We start from the raw sequence: 22278 nt of genomic DNA on the forward strand, positions 1-22278 counted from the left end.
AAGCATCTATCAGTTCAAAAGTCAGGAATAAGGAAGAAATATGGCTGAAAACCCTCTTCTTTGGGAACTTTTCTCTCTTTTTGTTGCAGGTGACATATTCTGACACTTAACTGCTCCCACAGAGGAAATGCATCTCTCTAAACTCTTCCTCAAAATTACAAAGAGTTGAGAATTACACAGTAAATTTTTGGCCGTTAACCTTGGAGAGACTGTTGCTTGGAGCTGCTACACCCCAACACTAAGCTTCTCAGCAAGCACGGCCTGCTGTGGCCATGCACTAATCTCTGTGGAGAGCCCCACTGGAGACTCGCAGGTTCTGTAGCCAGTGCCAACACCCCTTTCAATACTCCAAAGGGTCACTTGCAACTCTGCATAAATTGCCAGTTTCTTTTGGCTCCAGAGACAGCTTCACCTGCAGGGTTTCATTTTTCTGGTTGACACCTTAATGTTGATTTTCCTATATACTACAAAAGAGCCCTCTCCAGTGCTTCTCACACAATTATACAATCATTCCATTGTAACTCAGAAGAGGATTAATGATTGGGTTTTATTTGATTGTAGTTTCGATTAATCCTGACTTTGTTTAATTTGTGACCTTTGCTGGAATCCCAAAGGCTGGGAATTAGAAAATGCACACTGTACCACTGTAGTCTGAGCAGTTTAAGCTTGCCAATTTATTTCATGCCTCATTAGCCACAAAAGCTATGAAGTTTCAGTCCAAAAACAGCTTCACATTTTTTTCAGGTTATGGATACAAAATTCTGTATGAGCTTTTCATTCTGATTTAAATATAGTAAGCCAGTAATTAAATCTATCCTGGTTATGCCCATAGGGTTCCAAGTCCAACTGCAGGTATCTCAGTAAAACATCAAACACAGGCAAGTCACATAATGATGCAGCTGTCCTGACTCCCCAAGAATTAGAATTAGTTTTTGTGAAAGGGTGAAGAGAAAATCTGACTCTTTCAATTGCAAAAATTACAATATTCTTTGACAAATTTGTCTTTGGAATTAAAACCAAATTCAGAGAAATAAATTTAAACTGCTTTGTGTCAAATCTTAAAGATATCACATCATGGAAAAGGTGCGATAGCTTTTAGTTATTTACCATTTAAAAACCAGGTACCTATAACATTTTTACAAATAATTTATAATACACAACATTTGATATAAAAACTTTACCTTTTGGAGTTTCCAGAATCAACTAATTATTTTTTAGAAACTATAGAAGATGGCCTTTTATACGACACTCGATTCTGCTAGATGATTAAGTGAAAAAAAGCTCATTAAAGAATGGAAAAATTATATACATAAATGTACACTGCTTTGCCAATTTTTGATGTAAGCCAGGTCCAAAGCTTACCATATGATGCAATGACTTAAATTCTGCATTGTCTTTTTTTGTATCCTGTCCAGTTCTGGTTTTGTTAAAGTGGGGCTAGTACTTAAAGACATTTGAAAGCAATTTCAGTTTAAAACACTTGTAGATTAAAAAAATACCAATATTTAATAATTATCTCACTTTTCCCTAATTCAACAATAAATTTTAAATGACTTCCCTGTATTCTCTTTCCAAAACATTTAGCTTTAGTGTCCTAGAAATAGTTTTCTTACAGATATGTCATTCATTCTACATAATTATAAAAGTACATAATTACAATATCAAGAATACTTTGAATAAACAAGCATGAGAACAGACATAACTAACTTTTAGTAATCACATAACTCAACAAGTTAACTGAGATGTGCAGCGTACATTTGAGAGTAGCCTAACAGTTGTTCCAGCATGCTTTTACTTAGTATCTTTAGCAGAGTGAACATAAAGCCTCAATTAATATGGCATGTAGGTTAAAGGTTAAGTAGAGGTTGGTCAAAAGGGCTTCTTATATATTTAATAGTAGTGCTCAGATAGTCTAAAAGTGCCCATTAGTGTAAAAAAGATGTTTACCATTTCAAAAGGGATTTGTGCTTCTACAGATAATATAATTGTTAGCAGTTTTATGAAGTGATGAGAGGCAGGAGCCATGATTCACCTTCCTGTCTCTCCTTAGGGTCATTTACACCATATGTCTCTTTTCTTTCTCTCCCTGTCTCTCAATGTACCAAGTCTAGAATGTAAACGAATAGAATATTTTGTAGGCAGAACAGCACAAGAAAAGGAGAAAGTCTGAGGATTAATGTAGGAAGAGGCACACCTTCATATATTAAAATCTTACAGAAAAGCTTGAGTATGTTGTTTACTAACTAAAATGCAATAAAGAAATAGAAGACAGAAGCAAAAGGCTCTTATGAAACTAGACCATTAGGTAAGTTTCATTTGGAAATACTTTATTGAGGTTTCATTACAGGTGAAATAGACAATACCTAAATGGACTGATTAAAGCAAAAATCAGCTAAACAAAGAAACCCACAACACTTATTATTTTAAAAGGTTACATATCTGTATCTAATTAAAGATGGTTGCCATTGTACACCTAATACAATGTGACAAAAAACCCTAAATGTTCACGGCTTCCATTTTCTTTAGAAGGAAAAAAGTTTGATAGTAAATGTATATTTATTTCTTAGAAAGCTCCATTTCTTAGAAAGGAGGCAACTGGCTGGAGTTTAAAATACCTTGTACCAATTTGCCAGGTTAATCATTGCGCACTTGTCTAAAATTTTATTAGGAGAAGTTCCTTGAAGTAGAACTGCACAATCAAAAGGTCTGCGCATTTTTAAAGCTTTTGATAAATATACCCAACTGTCCTACAGAAAGTTGTACTACTTTAGACTCTTACCTTATATATGAAAGGCTTGTTTTCTTACGTTCTTACTGTAATGGGGTTTTATCATATCTCTGCTACTGTGTTGGATGTTTGAGAAAGACATTTTTTAAATTTCATTTTCTTTTGTCATAAGTAAGGCTTAATATATTCTTACAGTTTTATTGGCCACTTGCACTTACATTTTTGTGCATTGCTTACATTCTTTGCACACTTTTCTATGAGGGCCTATGTTCTCATTCCATAGATGAAGAAACAGGCCCAGAGAGGTTAAATAGCTTTCTTAAGGCTCTCATATTCCTGGAGTGAAAATCTTGGTATCTCATCTTTCTAACACAACAGCTGTGTAGGAAGCACTGCTGAAACACTGACAGGCAGGAAGCTTAGCATGTCAGCAAAGGAGACTCATCATGCCCTCCAGCCCGTGACCACCACCACAAAAAAGAAGAGAAAGAAGTATTTTAAAAAGAATATTTGATATTTTTGAAAAAAATTCTGAAACAGTCATGGGAAAAATCAGGACGTTTTTGGTCCTCTTTACATATATTTTGTTCAATTTATAATGAAGTTTGAGTTACACATGGGAGGTAAGTAGCTTCTTGTCAGTGAGTTGTTAGTGCTTCTAAAGGCCTGATTCTCGTCTTGTAGTTCTTTCTTAGCTGAAGCATCTAATAAGCTAGGCAAGTGGTGTTCGAACCTGTTTCTGATAAGGAGAGCTGCAGCAGACACTGCTGGTTGCCTGTTCAATATCCATTCCATCAAGCTTGTTTACCAATGGAATCTGGATTTTGAATTAGAGTCCCTGCCCAAATAAAGCATGGTTTTCCAGACTCCCTTGCTACTGGCTGGGGGGTGGGGAGGGCATACCACAGAGTTCTGGCCAATAAGAAGTAAAAGGAAATCTAGGGGTGGGGTCTTTGCTAAAAGAGTTTGACTCAGTTTGTAAATACCTTTTGTCCCTTGTATGTGTCTCTCTTCATAGTTTGGAATATGCATGCAAGGTCTCAGTGCACAGACATTTTGCAAGCATAAGGAGGAAAGACACACTAAGGATAGTGGAAAAGAAAGAGCAAGCCCAGACCTTTTGGTATCATGGAACCACTGAAGCTGCACTAGATTGCCTACCTCCATACTTCTTGTTAGGTGAGAAAAATAAAACCCTGTTCTATTAATATTTTCTTATACTTTTACTGGACTAGGAGGACATCATTAGAATTTTCATTAAAAATGAACAAAGACAATCCTAAATTGTATTGAAGTAACCTGTCAAAAGTAATAATTGAGAAAAATCATTCTAGCCTGTATATGTCAGATAGCTTAGAGCTGGGAGGAGAGTTAGGAAGCCTGGCTGCAGTTATCCAGGGATAACAGGATAAATGGTTAATGAAAGTGGCTGCAGAAGAAATAGAAAGGAAACAAAATCTGGGAGACTTTGCAAGTAAAATATTTAAAAACAAACTCAATTCATGTGAAAGACTAGACCAACTCATAAATATGGTCTATGATTCAAGCCTAAAATTAAGTGTGATATAATAGAGGTAATTATTTTAGGAGTGAGGAAAGAATCCACTGAAGTCAATATGTTAAATGTTTCTAAATCAAACAACTGCTTTACTTCTCTGAGAAACAAACACATCGTAAGAGCCACTGTCACTCTCAGGGCATTAGGAGCTCACAAGGAAACATATCAGTCTTTTGCCTCTGGCAACTGTTTCTTTCTACTACCTTTCATTCATGCTTAAGGCCAGAGGTCAAGATCAAGGTACTGAAGGGGCATTTAGCAGTACTAAACTCAGAACAAAAATTCGATATGGGGTATGCAATCATACCCCTAAAGAGTCCCATGTTCCCGTTACTGATGAAACAATACAAATAGTAGCCATAAACAAGAGAAAACACACTGTTAGGAGGAGAAATCATGCTATCCAACCCCTGAACTGAGATGTAAAAGACAAAATTATGTTCTTAGGGGAAAAAAAGGGTCTATATTTTTCAAATAATGCAATTACGTATCTTGGGTAGCATGAATAATAACTGGTTTAATTTTCCATAGTACAAATTCAATCATATAAAGCCAATGGAAAAATTTTAATATTACTCAGACCTAATGAAATTCCATTCCATTCAGCTGTTGAAAAGACTTATTTTTAAGCTATATAATGTATCTCCACGGGAAGAAAGAAAAGCATGACTAGTTCAAATGAAAGACTAACAAGGATAAATGATAACTCTATACAATAAAACAACTGCTCTTTTTTGAGCAAAAGATAGAATAGTGCTTGTAAATTTTCTCCCATGGATAGCAACCATTCCCAAGAATTTCTAGTCTAAAATAAGCTGAACAAGTCTTGGTTACCTAGAATCCATACAGAAAAAAAAGCCTGATTTTTTTATGCGATGCTTGCAGACAAAAGAAAGGTTCCCTTTAATAAGGCAACAATGGATCCACGTTAGAAGTGACAATAAAAATCATATTGATAAATTATTTTCCTAGACAATCTAGAGATACCAAAGGCCAAAGGTACATCTCTCTCTTGTTCTCTAGGCTCATAAGGTCTTTCATATCTCCTAACTAGAGAAAAAAAAATTCCCTACACTTGTCCATCTCACCTCTACTATTTTAGGTTGTTACAGTTGACTCTAATAACCAATAACCACTGCCACATTAGACTTATAATGACAATATGCAACCTATGACACACTATGTAGCTGAAAGCAATAACTTTAAGGATCGGATCCATTCCAAATGAAACCAAACACTTTTCATCATGTTTCTTAAGGAACAAAGTCTCAGTGGGAAAATGGAAAGGAAATGATAAGAAACCATTCAAAAATAGTGCATTCATGTAAGTCAATACATTATATTCAATCAGAATTATAAATTCAACATCAAAGATGGAGCAGATTAAAATCTAAGCAAATTACCTCAGAATTTATGTATAAAATCTTTGACATGGGCTAAAGGGCCGTGCATGATGTAAGTCCTGCCCTCTTCACACTTCTTGAATACTTTCACTCCATTTTCTATACTTTAATATACGGTCACACAGATAAGAAATGGTGAAAGCTATTTTAAAACCAAGTTGGGCCCCAGAGTCTATGCCCTTAATTGGTCTTCTTCAGTTTAGTGGGTCTTGAGGAACAAGATTTAAAAAACAAAGTAAACAGGAATTAAAAAGAATAGAAAATATCAGTGCATATGGTAAAAGTATTGTTTTGTTAAATGCTTGTTTCAGTTATATGTGTGTTTGTATGTGTAAAAAGAGAGAGAGAAGAGGGAGGAGAGTGGGAAGGGAGACAGAGAAAAGGGGAAAGGGAGAAGATGTAAAATGTTTTTCTTCCTAGCGGCAGAGTCAAAGAACTTTGAAAGCCACTGTTCTTAATTATTATGCCCTGCTGTCCCCCCAGAGGGAGGCGAGGAGTCATGGTTGCTCTGTTAACAGCTTAGTGTACAATTTACCCAATTTCCCCATAGGCTGGCAGGGCAATTATTATTCCTGAATGAAGGTGCTATCAATACTTACTATAAGCTAATCCTACTCTCTACAATACTACCACACTTCCCACATTGCCCAGGGAACTCACAGGAGCACTGCAGAATATTCTAAATTTGAGGAGGAAACACAGCGATGTCTGTGAGAAAGCGTGAACGATACTAGCTTAAAGCAGTTTACAGCGTCAACACTAGCTCATGCTGCATTCCTCTCAAGCACATTCTATCTTTGTGAAACTGCGTTTCTGATGGTTGCTGTGATTAAAAGCACAGCACAGTAATGCACAGAAATCAGTGTAGAACAAGAGATGAAGGTGGCAGTGTCTAATCGGGTTCCAAGATTTGAAAAACTGTGCAGTGCCCAACAAGCACACATCCAATTAGTAATTACTGTGGTGATATAAGAATGAAATTAAAATACTATTGTTTTTTAACTTATGTGTATTATTATTTCTGAAGTGATTAGTAAGTTGTTAAGACACAAATATTTAAATTATACAAACCTAATTACTGTTAGGAAGTGTTAGGTATTTATTTTGGCCTAACCATCAGGAAAAATTTACTGATTGTACTGAAACCAAGAAAGTTACGGAACCTCTGCCCTATTATAAATAAATGGTCTTCCCTTAAGGAAGTTATAGGATAAAGTCTAGCATTTAAGTTTGAAGAAATTTCAAGTACTCTTTCATTTTGTGCATGTCGAACAACATAAGTGGCTTTTGTTTTTCCTGAAAAATTCTTCATCTTACTATAATTGAATATGAGCTCTTTTTTCTTTATCTCAGGTGTTTATCTGCTTCTAATCTGCTATAACACTCTGGGATCCAAGGGAAAATTGCCTATGAAGTAATCACAACTATTAATGCAAAAAACTTATAGCTAAAAAAGATAAAGAATCTCAACTGCAAAAATATTACAATTCAGCAGCCACTTCCCTCTCATCTTACTCTATCCCTGGGAGAGCCGAGGACACTGCCCTACCAGCAATTATCCTGCAGTTTCCTACCAGCAATTGCTGTTTTTAAAATAATGAAATAAAGTCTTAAATATGCACAATGAGCATTCACACAAATGTGATCTTTGGGATTTATCTTCTGATATTTTGAACGATGTTTTCAGTATTCAGATGGGATTTACAATAAATCAAAGCTAGTACTATTCACATTACATCTACAATAGAATGCAATAACATACCATAATAGTTTCATTTGGTACTTGTTTATTAGCCTACAGTTCAGTTCAGTTCTAGTCATTAAAATACAGAGAACTTTCTAAGTTGAAAGCCTCTATTTTTAGTACTTCTTTAAGAAGCTGAGATGGAGGAGGAACACCAGAGAGGATATGATCCCTTTGATCTAAAAAGTAAGTAAAAAATGCTCAGTTTTAAATAAAAAATCTGGGGGCGTATAAAGGAATCATCAACTTAGTTAAACAGTGATTGGTGACTAAAGGGATGCTCTAGTATTAGTTTAAAATAAAAACAAAACATAGCTCTGGAACCTTCTTATGCTTTAAAAGTAAAAACAAAGATACAATTATTAGCAAGATGCAACAGGAAGCATACAAAGCTAAAAAGCGGTAGGTAGAGGAGAAGCTGCTATAGCAAAGAAACTCCCTCAAAATAACAACACCCCAGAGTTAACTGCAAAGGGAAGAAGTCACTTTATTCAAAACTCAATGTGGGGGCCGGCCCCGTGGCCGAGTAGTTAAGTTCGCACACTCTGCTGCAGCGGCCCAGGGTTTCACTGGTTCGGATCCTGGGCGTGGACACGGCACTGCTCATCAGGCCACGTCGAGGTGGCATCCCACGTGCCACAACTAGAAGGACCCACAATTAAAATATACAACTATGTACTGGGGGGATTTGGGGAGAAAAAGCAGAAAGAAAAAAAAAAAGATTGGCAACAGTTGTTAGCTCAGGTGCCAATCTTAAAAAAAAGAACTCAACGTGTAAATTCTACTCAATCCCAAGTACTAAAAGAGACAAACACCCTATGTAACACGATTCTAGGGCTTGTGGACTTATTAAAGACTTCTGTTCAAAACTACAAAGCAGGAGGTGTCAGGGAGACTAGGGGGTTGAAAAGAAGGAAGAAAACGCACGCTGACTCAATTCAGAGTCAAATCACAAAGAACTTATTTTATGCAACACTTAATAAACTTGACTATTCCTTCTTCATTTATTGGACCCAAATTAAGTGACCTAATTCACTATCTTCAGGAAAAAAATTAATTTATCTTTTTTCAATCCACAGAAACTGACAATAGCTGACATTTGCTAAAATAGCTCTCATTTTAGTGATAAAAGAGATGGGATACTAACAAGCACTGGCATGTTAAAAATGGTTTCTAGGGTTGCTCTTGGTCTGGAGCCCATCGGTACTTCCCAGAATGGTGACTGGGAAGAAGAGGGTATTTGCCCACACCATCCTCATATGAAACCTCCCCTAAAACAACCATTCCAAAATATTTCTATTGTTTGCACGTGATGGATACACAAAAATGTGTGTGTGTTGTGGAATTACTTGGATACTTTCTAACAGATGGAATAACAACAAAATGAGAGGAAAATACTCTGCTAATTAGCACAGACTCAACCAAAATACGTATATTTGTCCAGTGAAGACACTCTCTGATTAGGCCCTTTTCCACATCTGGAAATTACTGATGGCTTCGAACACTTTCCTTCATCACAGTAGAGCTTCATCCCCAGCAAGAAGAACTACAGCATCTACTTAATAATATAACAACTTAATCCTTTCCTTGTATCTTAAAATTTTAGTACTGAGGAGTTTAGTCACATTAATCTTGCCAATAAAATAAAAATAAAACAAATAAAAAAGTCAAACCTAGAAATAAAAAGAAATGTCCTCCAGGACAAGTTTACATGGAGAGATGGAAAGACACAAGCACAGTGTGACTATCTTATCTCTCTGGAAAATCAGTAGCCAAAAAGGTTCACTCCTCCAGTTTCTACTTCAATATTAATGGGTTGAGCAACTACCATATGGAACAAGCCCCTTTAATATCACCTGGTCTACTTCCCAGCAGTAAATTCCGCTCCCAGGCTTGTCATGGCTCATTGTCATGGCTCATTTAGATAGTACAGTGAGTTTCCTCTGTAAGTCTGCTCCTAGAGCTTGCTGAGTTTAAGATATAATGAGATACGAAGGTGTTTATCATGAGGTAGAATGGAACTCTGAGCCAAAGCAACAGAAGCTGGATACCACGAGCAGGGAGGGAACAGAAATTTTTTTTTCTTTAAAGTATATTGGAAAAATAAACTATTCCAAAAGCCACACTAAATTTGAGTAAAGACTTAAGTTTTTATGCAGAAATAACTCTCCATCTTACAGAAATTTAAAAGAACAAAATAACATTTCAGAAATAGAGATGAAGAGGGGCAAGTACATCTTTCATCATAAAATTTTGGTTTAAAAGAGTTGTAATTTACCCCATCCCATAAGAAATGGCAGAAATTTTGCAATAATTTAAACCAAATAAATCTGGTTTAAATTGGAACTTACACTTCTAATAAATATTATGAACTAAGCCAATATAAAAGGACCTGCCTCTCTAACTCCAAACTTAGGAAGACACTGCATAAAATGAAAAATAACAATTAGGTATCAAACGTGAGCTAAACAAGGAGAAGTGCCAATACTGAAGACAGAACTCAAAGTCAGAGCATTGATGAGAGCTTAAGTGCAAATGGTTCATAAGGGGTAAAAAGCTGGGTTCTAGGTTCTAATAGCTAAGGACTCAGGAGGAGATCCCAGAATTCAAGCTCAGGGGGAGACAGAAATAATCTATGTGTATAAAGCTAAAGAAAGTCACAAAGGTTGGCTCCATCCGTAAAATGGGGACCAGAAAAACTGTCTACCAGCTCAATGGAGCAGCAAAGAGTCTAGAGCTTTGGGTGGGAAAAGAAATCATCTATGAGAAACCACTGGTGCACGAGAGAGACACAGAATTCCAAGTACAGATATTCACATAAAAATTGGTCCAGAAACAATGAACGTATTTGGTCCCCGCACAAACTTGAAGAATAAGACTCCCAAGGAAAGTAGGCCCACACAAGATGAGCTCACAATCAAAGATTACAAACTATATAAGAAAGCAAACCCTCGTGAGATAAAGTGAAGAGTTACAAACAGGAGACCTTGCACTGTAAAACTAGAAATAACTGAACTGTGTTAAAAGGTATTTAAATAGATACAACAGAAGCTCTCCTAACAGAATGCCATGTATCAGACTCTCCAGATTAATCAATATCCTCTTTCTCCCTTCCAATAAATTCACTGATGCCAACAGCATACTGAAATAAGGCAACTAGAAGGCAATGCAGAGAAGACTGTATTTGGTTCCCTAACATCCATACTCCAAACTCCCACTTTCTCCCTTCCAACTTGTTTTCATCTACCCCTTCCACAGCGTGACTCAAAGATACAGACCCTATTTCCAGACTTCAGAGGTACATACTGATTAGAATAAGATAAAAAGTAATCCCATTTCCCCTTTCCAATGACTTGGCATATGACTCAGTCTGGCCAAATGATGTGGAAGGAAGGAAGTCTGCTGTGGGAGGAGGCAGGAGAGAAGAACTTCAGAGAAAGGATTTCTTATTTTTTTGGTAAGGAAGATTGGCCCTGAGCTAACATCTGTTGCCAATCTTCCTTTCTTTGTCCTCCCCAAAGCCCCAGTACACAGTTGTATATCCTAGTTGTACGTCTTTCTAATTTTTCTATGTGGGATGCAGCCTCAGCATGGCTTGATGAGCGGTGCCATGTCTGCACCCAGGATCCAAACAGGCAAACCCCAGGCTGCGAAAGCAGAGTGCACGAACTTAACCACTATGCCACTGGGCCAGCTCCCAAAAGACTTTTCTGCAAAATTTAGATATAGCTTATGGAAGTAGAAGAGAAAAATTTATAGCCTTCTATAATAAATGAAAATATTCAATTCAAGTAACTTGGAAAAAAATAGCCATGGTAAATGTAAGGAAGATAGAAGGAAATCATAACAGAATAGAAACTAGTGGAATGAAAACAAATATAAAATAGAGATTAAACAAAATCCAAATATTAAAAAAAAGGCTTCTTAAAAATATATATATAAAGTAGACAAACTTCTGGCAACACTGAACAAGAAAAAAAATATAAAAGTCACAAAGTCTATGAGTGAAAACAAGGCATAAATACAGTATAGATTTTAATAGTATCCAACAATCAGAAATAACAGTGCTGGACTGTGAGACAGTGAGAAACAAACATCTACTGTGCTAGGTCACACACGGTTTGGGATGAGCTTTCCAGCAGCTTGTGCTACTCTAACTTATAAAACTAACAAGGGGGCAACAGGGTATACAACACCAATTTTTTTTAAACTAGCCTTTCCATACACCTCCAATAAATATTAGAGAATTTAACAGGAAAAAAGGATCATTCGTGAGAGCAGCAAATGAGATATCTAGGAATAAACCTAATACAGATGTGTAAGAACTTTACTGAGACAACGTGTAAGAAATTAACAAAGGTCATAGAAAAGAACTTAAATAAATGGATAAAAAGGCCTTGTTGGTGGGTGCAAGACTCACTGTTATAAAAACATCTAATTCTGCCAAAATTAGTCTATACAATCAATGCAAATTCCTATCAGCTTCCAAGAGGATGTTTTTAAAGGAGCTAGTGTCATTGTAAATTCATATGAAAGAGTAAAGGTTCCAGATGATTCTGACAAAGAACACGTAGGAGAGATTTGTTCCACCTCATACCAGGACTTCAAAGTAAAACAGTACATAAAACAGCAGAGAACAAGTGGAGCAGAAACAAACAGGCGAAGGGAAACTCTACAGAGTCCAGAACAGACTCGAGCACACAGGGGAACTTAACTACATTATATTGGTGGTACTACAACTGGCTTTCCATAGGGAAAAACTAAAATAAAAAACTCTCCTCATACCAAACATCTAGATATATTAAAAACTTTACACGTGGAAACAAAACTTTAACACATGTAAAAACAATTCTATTAAAATAGATTATCTCCTCCAGGATAATATATCAATTTATGAATTTATCAAAAGGTGCACCCCACTCATACTGGCCATTTATGTGTTATATTCACCCACAGAACCCTACGCTGCACCCTATAAAAAACTGTATATATATAAGTCTATGAGCTCTGTGAAGCTAGGAAACATGTATCATCTCAAAGAGAGTTTTATCCACAGTGCTTAGCACAGTTTTCGAGCATGCAGTAAGTATAGAAACAATGCATAAATAATGTAACTGCTCTAAAAAACAAAACAAAATAAACAGCAAAGTGTTGAGGGACTAGAGATGACTAGTAAGATTCACGCAGGTTTCTTTCCAGCTAACGTTATTTGGTGTGAGCCATAAGAAAAGAGTGGAACTATAAAAGGCAGAATTATGTAGAACACATTTAAGACAGAACAATTTCGGGGCCGGCCTTGTGGTTGAGTGGTTAACCTTCCACGAGCTCCACTTTGGTGTCCTTAGGTTCACAGGTTTGGGTTCTGGGTGTGGGTTCATGGGTTTGGATCCTGGGTGTGGACCTATCCCACTCATCACTCATGCAGTGGCGGTGACCCGCATACAAAATAGAGGAGGACTAGCACAGATATTAGCTCACGGCTAATCTTCCTCAAGCAAAACAAGAGGAAGATTGGCAATGGATGTTGGTTCAGGGCCAATCTTCCTCACCAAATTAAAAAAGACAATGATTTCAGCAAAACATGAAGGAGGGAGAATACACGGTAAGTTTGAATAGTTAGATGTTTCTGGAGAATGAAGATAAGAAGTATTAAGGGGGGGCTGGCCCAGTGGTGCAGCGATTAAGTTTGCAGTTCTGTTTCGGCGGCCTGGGGTTCACCAGTTCGGATCCCAGGTGCAGATATGGCACCACTTGGCAAGCCATGCTGTGGCAGGCGTCCCACATATAAAGTAGAGGAAGATGGGCACGGATGTTAGCTCAGGGTCAGTCTTCCTCAACAAAAAGAGGAGGATTGGCAGATGAAATATGGAGCCTCTGAAGGTTTCTTTTGTTTTTTTTGAGGAAGATTAGCCCTAAGCTAACTACTGCCAGTCCTCCTCTTTTTTGCTGAGGAAGTCTGGCCCTGAGCTAACATCTGTACCCATCTTCCCCTACTTTATATGTGGGACGCCTGCCACAGCATGGCTTGCCAAGCGGTGCCATGTCCGCACCCGGGATCCGAACTGGCAAACCCCGGGCCACTGAGAAGCAAAACGTGAGAACTTAACCGCTGTGCCACCGGGCTGAAGGTTTCTAAACATAAGTGCAACATAATTAGGTTTATGTTCCCAAAGTAGGAAACTTCTTACTTCCATTGAGCAACCAATTAGAAAAAAATGTTTTGAACATACACTTGTATGTTATAAAGGTCATGACAGTACTTTTATTCAGTTCATATTCAATTCAGTGATGTTGATCACACTGCTCACTCCCAAAGATGAAAAAAAGAAAATGAAAGCAGTAACATGAGACTTTATTATATTTCATGTTACAGGAGAGGGAATCATGGTATGAAATGAATATTTCTCCTATCTGCCTCTTAACAACAACAACAAAAGGGACAGTAAATCGAGATTTACTTCTTTTTAAAAAATTATAATAAATAACATCCATACACATATATGAATCAACCACACTTTTATGACAGAAGAGAACTATACTATTTTCACTGTCATTTTTCTTTTTTCAATTTTAACCCTCAACTCCAGATTTAACCATGGGATAAAGGCAATTTAACAATTTGAGGATTACAAATCTTTCATTAAGTCAGCTAAGAAAATACAAACACAAAGAAAATATAAACAATTAAGACAGTAAAACAAAACAAAAAACAAGAAAGAATGAGTGAAAAGGAAGGTATGCAGGGTACAAGTACCCAAAGACAAAGGAACACCAAAGGGACTATTATATATTTGTATACTTTGAGGTTGAAAGAGAATGGCAAACATGACATTAGAGCCCTGAATAATAGGCAGATGTATTCTGGTAGGTTCACTCCAGATGGGAACGCTGCCACCTGTAAACTCAAGCGTAACTTCAAGATCAGAAGGGTTTGCTATCTCTGCTAGCCAGTAACCACCTTGCTCTAAAAAGCAACAGTATCTTTAACCAGAAAATGCATGGCCACAAACACCCTGAGAATAATTTCATTCTGGGTAGAAAATTATACCAATGTCAATGGGGTGCTATAAGAATGTCATTAAGTGGAAGAAAGGCGAAGAAGAAGAATGAATTCAGCCACAACTGCTTTCACACGCATAGCAATGATAGCCTCGAAATTTGACTATCATCTGTAAAGTTATATATAAAATCTTTTCCACATAAATACCTTTTATGTTTACCTTTAATTATATTCTTTTCCTTCATGGTGTCTTTTGAAGAACAGTTTTTAATTTTGATCAATTCCAATTTGTCAATTTTTTTCTTTCATGGTTAGTATACATTATATATTAAGAAATCTTTGCTTCCTCCAAAGTTTCTTGTTTTCTTTGAGAAGATTATGCTTTTACCTTTTATGTTTAGGTTTATGATCCATTTTGAATTAATTTTTGCATATGGTATGAGGTCCTTGCCTCATTTTTACCCTACAGACTTGCAGTTGTATCGCTATCATTTATGGAAAAGACAATTGTTTCCTTATATTGGTGCCTTTGATCGTATATATGTGGGTCTATTTCTGTACTCTTTATTCTGTTCCATTATTCTATACGTCAGTCTTCATTCCAATACCATACTTTTTTGATTGCTGTCAATTTACAGCAAGACTTCAGATCAGGTAGTGTAAATCTTGCAACTCTTTCAAAATCTGTTTAGCTCTGCTAGATCCATTGCAATTCCAAGTAAGTTTTAGATTCCAACCGTCGGTTTCTACAAAAAAAGCCCCCTGCAATTTTGGCTGCGATTATGTTGCAAATATAAATTGATTTGGGGGAAAAGGGCATCTTAAAATTTGATTAATTCAAATCATGAACTACATATATCTCTATATTTGTTTAGATGTTTTTTATTTTCTCTCAGTAACGTTTTGTAGTTTTCAGTGCAGGAATCTTGTACAACTTTTGTTAAATTTGTTCCAGAGTACTTTATGAATTTTGATGCTATTGTAAATAACATTTCAGTTTCCATTTGCTTGTTGCTAACATATACAAACACAACTGGTTTTTATGTATTGCCTTGCTTAGAAAATCATGTTGTCTATGAATAAAGACAACTTACTACTTCCTTTCGAATTTTACTCTTTATTTTCTCAGCACATTGCATTAACTAGGATCTCCAATATAATATTCAACAGAGGGGTAAAAGTGGATAACCTCATATCCTTTGCAATCTCATAGGGCAAGTGCTCAATCTTCATCATTAGGCATAATGCTAGCACTAAGTTGTTCACAGATGTCCTTCACTGAGCTGAAGAAATTGTTTTCTAGTCCTAGTCAGCTAAGAGTTTTTATCATGAGTTGATGCTGCCCTTTATCAAAAGCTTTTCCTGAATGTACTGAGATAATTATATGATTTCTTTCTTTATTGTTAATGTAGTGAATTTAATTAACTCGATATCTGAATACTGAACAAGCCCAGCATTCCAGAAATAAGCCTAACCTGGTTGTGATACATTAGCTTTCTTAAATAAATTAGATTCAATTTGCTAAGACTTTGTTGGACAATTTCATGTCAGTGTTCCTGAGGGAGACATCTGTAATTTTCTGTTTATGTCTTTGTCAGGTTTAAGTGGGAGGGTAATTCCAGTCTCATAAAATGAATTAGGAAGTAGGTATTTCCTTCTTCTCTATTTTCTGAAAGGGTTTCTATAAGAGTATTATTTCTTACTTAGATGTTTAGCAGAATTCACGAGTAAGGTAATCTGGGCCTGGAATTTTCTCTTTGGAAACATTTTTGATTACAAATTCAATTTCTTTAATAGATACAGGCCTCGTCAATTTTCTATTTCTTTTTGAGCCAGTTTTGATAATTTTATTTTTCAAGGAATTTCTCTATTATATGTAAGTTATCAAATTTATTGGCATAAAGTTGTTCAAAATAATCTCTTACCGTTTTAAATGCCTTACAATCTTGAGTGATTTTTCCTCTTCCCCTCTTTCATTCCAAATATGGGTAATTCACGTGTCTTCCCTTTTTACCCTTGACCAGGCTAACCAGGGGACTATCAGTTTTATTAATCCTTTGAACAACCATGGTTGACTTTGTGAATTTTCTGTCTTGTTTGTTCTCTACTTCCTTGATGTCTGCTCTTTACTATTTCCTAGATTCTATTTACTTTGGTTTACTTTGCTCTTCTTTTTCTAGTTTTTTAGTGTGGAAACTCAGATCACTGAATTTAAACTTTATTATTTTCCTTTTATTTTTTAAAGATTTATTTATTTAATTTATTTTTTATTTTTCCTACTCCTCCCCAAAGCCCCCCAGTACACAGTTGTATATTTTAATTGTGGGTCCCCCTAGTTGTGGCATGTGGGACCCCGCCTCAGCATGGCTTGATGAGCAGCGCTGGGTCCGTGCCCAGGATCTGAATCAGTGAAACCCTGGGCTAGTGAAACCTTGGGCCACTAAAGCAGAGCGCGTGAACTTAACCACTTGGCCATAGGGCCGACCCCCCTGAACTTTATTCTTTTCTAATACAGGCAAATTAAAGGTATAAATTTCACTCTACTACTTGAGCTGCATAACACAAAATTTCTCATTTCTATTTTCATTCAGCTCAAAATGATTTCTCATATTCCTAATGACTTCTTCTCTGAACCATGGTATTTAGAATTATGTTACTTAATTTCCAAACATTTGGTGAATTTTCTGAAAACCTTACTATTATTAACTTCTAACTTAATCCCACTGTGGTCAGAGAACAATTCTGACATATTTCAGTCTTTTAAATTTATTAAGATTTATTTGTATGGCCCAGCATATGGTCTACATTGGTGAACATTCCATACATATTTGAAAAACATATATTCTTCAGTTGTTCAGTGTACTATTCTATAGCTATTAAATAGGTCAAGTTGATAGTCCTCAGATCTTCAATATTTTTACTGTTTTGATCAATTTCTGAGAAATAGGGTTTACAATCTCCAGTGATGACTGATGACTATGAATTATCTGCTTTTCCCTTGTGTTCTGTCACTTTGCCCTTCATGAATTTTGAAGCTCTGGTATTAGGTGCGTGCATATGAAAGATTGTTATGGCTTTCTGATGAACTATTCCCTTTATCATTCTGATACATCCTTCTTTATCTCTGGGAATACTCTTTAGAACTCTCCTTTATCTGATATTAATATACCCATATCATATTTCTTATGATTACTGTTTACAAGGACTGTCTTTTTCAATTTTTTAAATTCAAGCTATTTGTGATTATTACAGTATATGTGTTGTAGACAATACTGCTTCTTTTTAATCTACTCTAACAATCTTGGTCTTTTAACTGGAATGCTTAGTTTATTTGATTTTGATATGACTATTGACATGCTGAATTTATATCTATCACCCAGTAATCCCTTCTACTCTTTGTTCCTCTGTTGTTCCTTTTTCTTCTAGGTAAATGAAATAATTTTTATTACTATGTTTTATTTCCTCTACTGGATTTTCAGTTTTTTGTTTTTTATTTCTGTTTTTGTGGTTAACTTTTGGTAGTTGCTCTAGAGCTAACAATATGCATCTTTCATTTTGCAAAGTCTATTTAGATGAGAAATTTTAGAATGTCACAACTGATACTTCATATTTTCTACTTCACAAAGTCAACAACCTTACCGCAGTATAAATCTATACCCCTAATCTTTTGTGCTATTGTTGTCATATCTTGCACTTTTATATACATTACAAACTCCACTTCACAATGTTATTATTTTTGCTTTAAATAGTCAGTTGTCTTTTAGGGAAAGTATGAGAAGAAAAAATAAGTTTTCTATATATGTCACCTTTATTTACCATATCAGGTGTTCTCCATTTCTTCCTACAGATTCATGATTCCTTCCAGTTTCATTTCCTTTCAGCTGGAAAAATACACATTAGCTTTTCTTATAGAGTGTATTTTCTAGAGACGAATTTTTTACATGGTTATCTGAAAATGCCTATATTTAACCTGAGTTTTTTAACGGTGTTTTTTATTTGGCCATAGAATTCTTGGCTGACAAATTTTTTCAGTACTTTAAAAGAAGTTCCATTTTCTTCTGATCTCCAATGTTTTTGATAAGAAGTCAGCTACAATAAATAGTTTCCCTTTACATAGTGTCTTTTTTCTCTTGCTGCTTTTGTCTGTCTCTTTATATTTTGTTTCCAGAAATTAAATTATGATGTTTATACGTATGGTTTTCTTTGTATTTACTGTTTTTGGTTTCATTAAGTTTTTAGGATCTGTAAACATATGTGTGTTTTATCTAAAAACCTTTTTAGAGCAGTTTTACAAAAAAACTGAGAGTGAGGCAAAGAGATTTCCCATATACTTCTTTAAATCAATGTATTTTAAATCAAATTAGAGAAATATTTCAGCTATTATTTTTCAAATATTTTTTTCTGCCCCTTTCTCACTCTTTTATCCTTATGGAGTTCCAGTTACATGTATGCTAGCCCATTTGATATTGTCCAACATGTTATTGAGGCTCTATTCATTTTGTAAAAACCCCTTTTCTCCCTGTTTTCAGATTGGATAATTTCCATTAACCTTTTAAAAAATTTATGGATTCTTTCTTTTGACAGTTCTAATCTATCATTAAGACCATCCAGAAAAGTTTTCATTTAAATTTCAGTTTTCAAATTTCCATTTTTTAATAGTTTTCCTTTCTTGGCTGAGATTTTTCTATCTGCTCTACCATCAACAGGACATTTTCTTTTAATTCTTCGAAGCATATTTGTAGGAGTGACTCTAAAGTCTTTATCTGTTAAACTCAATATCTAAGACTTCTCTGATTTGACTTTTACTGCATGCTTTTCTTCACTATGGGTCATATGATACATTGTAATGACTTTGGATTCTGTTATTTTCTTCTGAAGAGCAATAATTTTTATTCTAGTAGGTAATTCAATTAACAGCTGATCTCATTGAATTTGGGTAGGCTTGGATCATCCAAGGTATTTCTCAGACTCTCTATCAGGGTATTCCCCAGACCTCTCTATCTTGGTGGGACTCATCTTGCAAATTCTATCTCCCCTGTAGACTTTCTTGGGGCTTTAAGTCTTGTTAGTCTGATTCTATGGTAGGCTTTACTGTAGGGCATGATCCCTACTCCTAAAACTTAGCTTTTCTCTCATCTTGGCAAGATGCTTGAAGTTTCAACAACACTTGGTTGGAACTGCAAATTCCCTAGCACTGCTCTTCCTCCAGTATCACAATTCCACTTTCATTCCCATAGCAGCAATCTCTTTAGGCCTTGGGTAGTCTCATCCTGTGAATGTGCAGCACAGTCCTCAGCCAAAAGTTCATGGACATTGAACCCTCAATTTCTTCTCAGTATACTATTTCCATATGTTACTTCTCTGATTTACTCAGAGCATTTACAACTACAGAATCAAGGGACCTGAGAAAGTCACCTAGTGAAAGAACTAAATAATTTTTAAAACCAGACGAGTCCTAGAGATTTAGAAAACCCTTTCATTTCAGAATAAGTAAATTACAGACCTGAAAAGTTAAATGCAAACTGGATTTTCAGTTGTGAGCATCATGCTTTGCAAATATTCAGCTTTACACATTTCAGAGTGTTTTCATTACTTTATCTCATTTGATCCTTACAACAACCTCATGAGGTGGGTCTATGTATTTTTATGACTGTTTTATAGGTAAGCAAACTGGCTCAAAATGTAAACACATTCTTTGCTACAAAGAGCATCTTATAATACCCTTTTACTCAGGATCCTCAAATAGGAAAAGCTTAAGATTAAATGGATGGATTATTATCTTCTACATCCAAAGCATGAGGGAAGTTTTGCCCATTTACAGAATGAGTAGCTATCTATGTGGTACTCTCTGAGGGACACTGAAAATGAAGCTCCTGAAAGGAAAGGATCCTGCCCAAAAGATCCCAAACCAAAAAAACACTCACACTGCTATATTATATAACAGATTTTCTTAAAACGGTTATTACAACTAGGTTAAGGCTTTAGGTTACCCACCTGCAACAGTCAACCCTTCAACTGATTCATCTATATTTAACAGAAGGGACTAGGAGCAACCCTAAACCTCGAGTAGAGGAAAAAATAAAAAGACAAGATTACAATCCAGGTCACAAGAAAATAAAAAGATGTGAGAAAAACATTTGTGAAACTCATGCCTCATCTTGAGAGAAGTTGAGCATCACGGTCAAAGTTTAGGAGCAGGAAGAGGTAAGGAACTCTAATAGTTACTTAACCTAATAAACCCATTTACACCACTGTTCTATAACAACTCAGAGCCCCAACTAAACTACTAGTTCTGATGAGGAAAGATGCTAGGAACAGTCAAGATGACACATTCTGTAAGGTGAGTAGCATAAGGGAGCTGGATATCAGGGTAGAAAAAGAGGGGGCAGAATTAAAAAGTCAACCAAGACCAGGGAGGAAGTCCCAAAGTCCCAAGGGATAGTTGATTATAGGCACAAATTTTGTTTTATAATTTTAATTAGGACCTGTCCAACCGGTGTTACTTGTTTATAGCTATGCTGTACAGCATCCTTTTCCAACTCAAGTGTAGAAAATTTTTATATTAATTTATGTGATTTCCTATAGAATATTTAAACCTCAGTATTTTAGGCCACTGTTAAAAATGCTTCCAATTCCACTAAAAGTCCTTTATCATATATCTAATGACTCAAATAAAGGCATTTGGTGGGCGTATAACTAAGTGTGCCCTTGCGAAAAACATACATGTTCTTATGTAACACAGACTGGATTTCAATTTGTTACTAGGATATAATTTGCATAACTATTTTCAATTTGTGGTTTATTTGGAAGACTGTCATATATCCCCAAATGGGACTTTTTTTAATGTCAGAAATTGTACAATAAATTTTAAAATGAAATACTACAGGATATCAAGACATAAAATAATTCAAAATACAGTCTTATCTTAATTATTCAAGGTATGATAGACTGATCACCTAATTGTACTACCCTGAAATAGCCTGAACATTTTCCAGCAACCATTTTTTACAGGTTTCTTAATTATAATCATACTCTCTATTTCTCTCTTAAAAGGCAAGGATTTTTTTAGCTATCAGAATTCAGATTATTGGACTCTTCCTAGGTACATATGAAAATCTATTTTCTGTTTGTGGGAAGTCAGATCTTTCTTTGGTCAAAAGGCATCTCAAGAGTATATAATTGAGCCCACAGAGGTTTGGGTTTCTCCGCCAACTTTACTAATGGGATGCTACTTATCAAACAGCTCTGCATTCTCAAAGAAACTGAAGAGCTCTTCCACAACTTCCCCAAACAAAACAGGTCTCAGGTAGTCAAATTCACAGTCAGGTAAAAATTTTATTCAAAATGAAAAACGAGTCTTTTAAGCTTTATTCGTAATGCCAACAGCGCATGAGATTGCAGTAGGAGTTTGAATGCAAAACAATGGAGAATCAATCAGCTCATCTAGAAATCCTGATAGTGAGGCTCATGGTCTGAACTGATACTTAAAACTTATTATGGTTATTAGACCTGTTGTTATTGTATTATTTTCCCCTTTTCCCATTCATCCTTTCCTTCTTAGGTAAAGAGGTTAAACAAAAAAGTGGAACAAAAAAATAATGGCTAACAAAACCACAGCATAGGGTTCAATGTAGGATCTGCCAGTAAAAGTGTTCCTTCTCTTCAGGGCTAGCTAACCAACTCAAATGTTCCTGCTGAATCACTGGCAGGTTACCAAGTGAACAGTTTCACATCTTCACAAACTCATGGCCACCATTTATCTATAACAGATGCTCAAAAATCATCGTCACAAATGCTGGGAATGGAAAAGAACTATTAGATCATTCCTTTTGGTTTGTCTAGGTC

At 35.7% G+C, this 22278-nt stretch overlaps 1 protein-coding gene across 16 annotated transcripts in view; it reads right to left on the reverse strand.

Annotated features, from left to right (window-relative positions):
• ERC1 (ELKS/RAB6-interacting/CAST family member 1) overlaps positions 1-22278 on the reverse strand; it is a 526143-nt gene that overhangs the window by 196094 nt on the left and 307771 nt on the right. The gene's annotated exons all lie outside the window — the stretch shown is intronic.

Source organism: Equus asinus, chromosome 22 (genome assembly GCF_041296235.1).
Source record: "Equus asinus isolate D_3611 breed Donkey chromosome 22, EquAss-T2T_v2, whole genome shotgun sequence".
Taxonomy (NCBI): domain Eukaryota; kingdom Metazoa; phylum Chordata; class Mammalia; order Perissodactyla; family Equidae; genus Equus; species Equus asinus.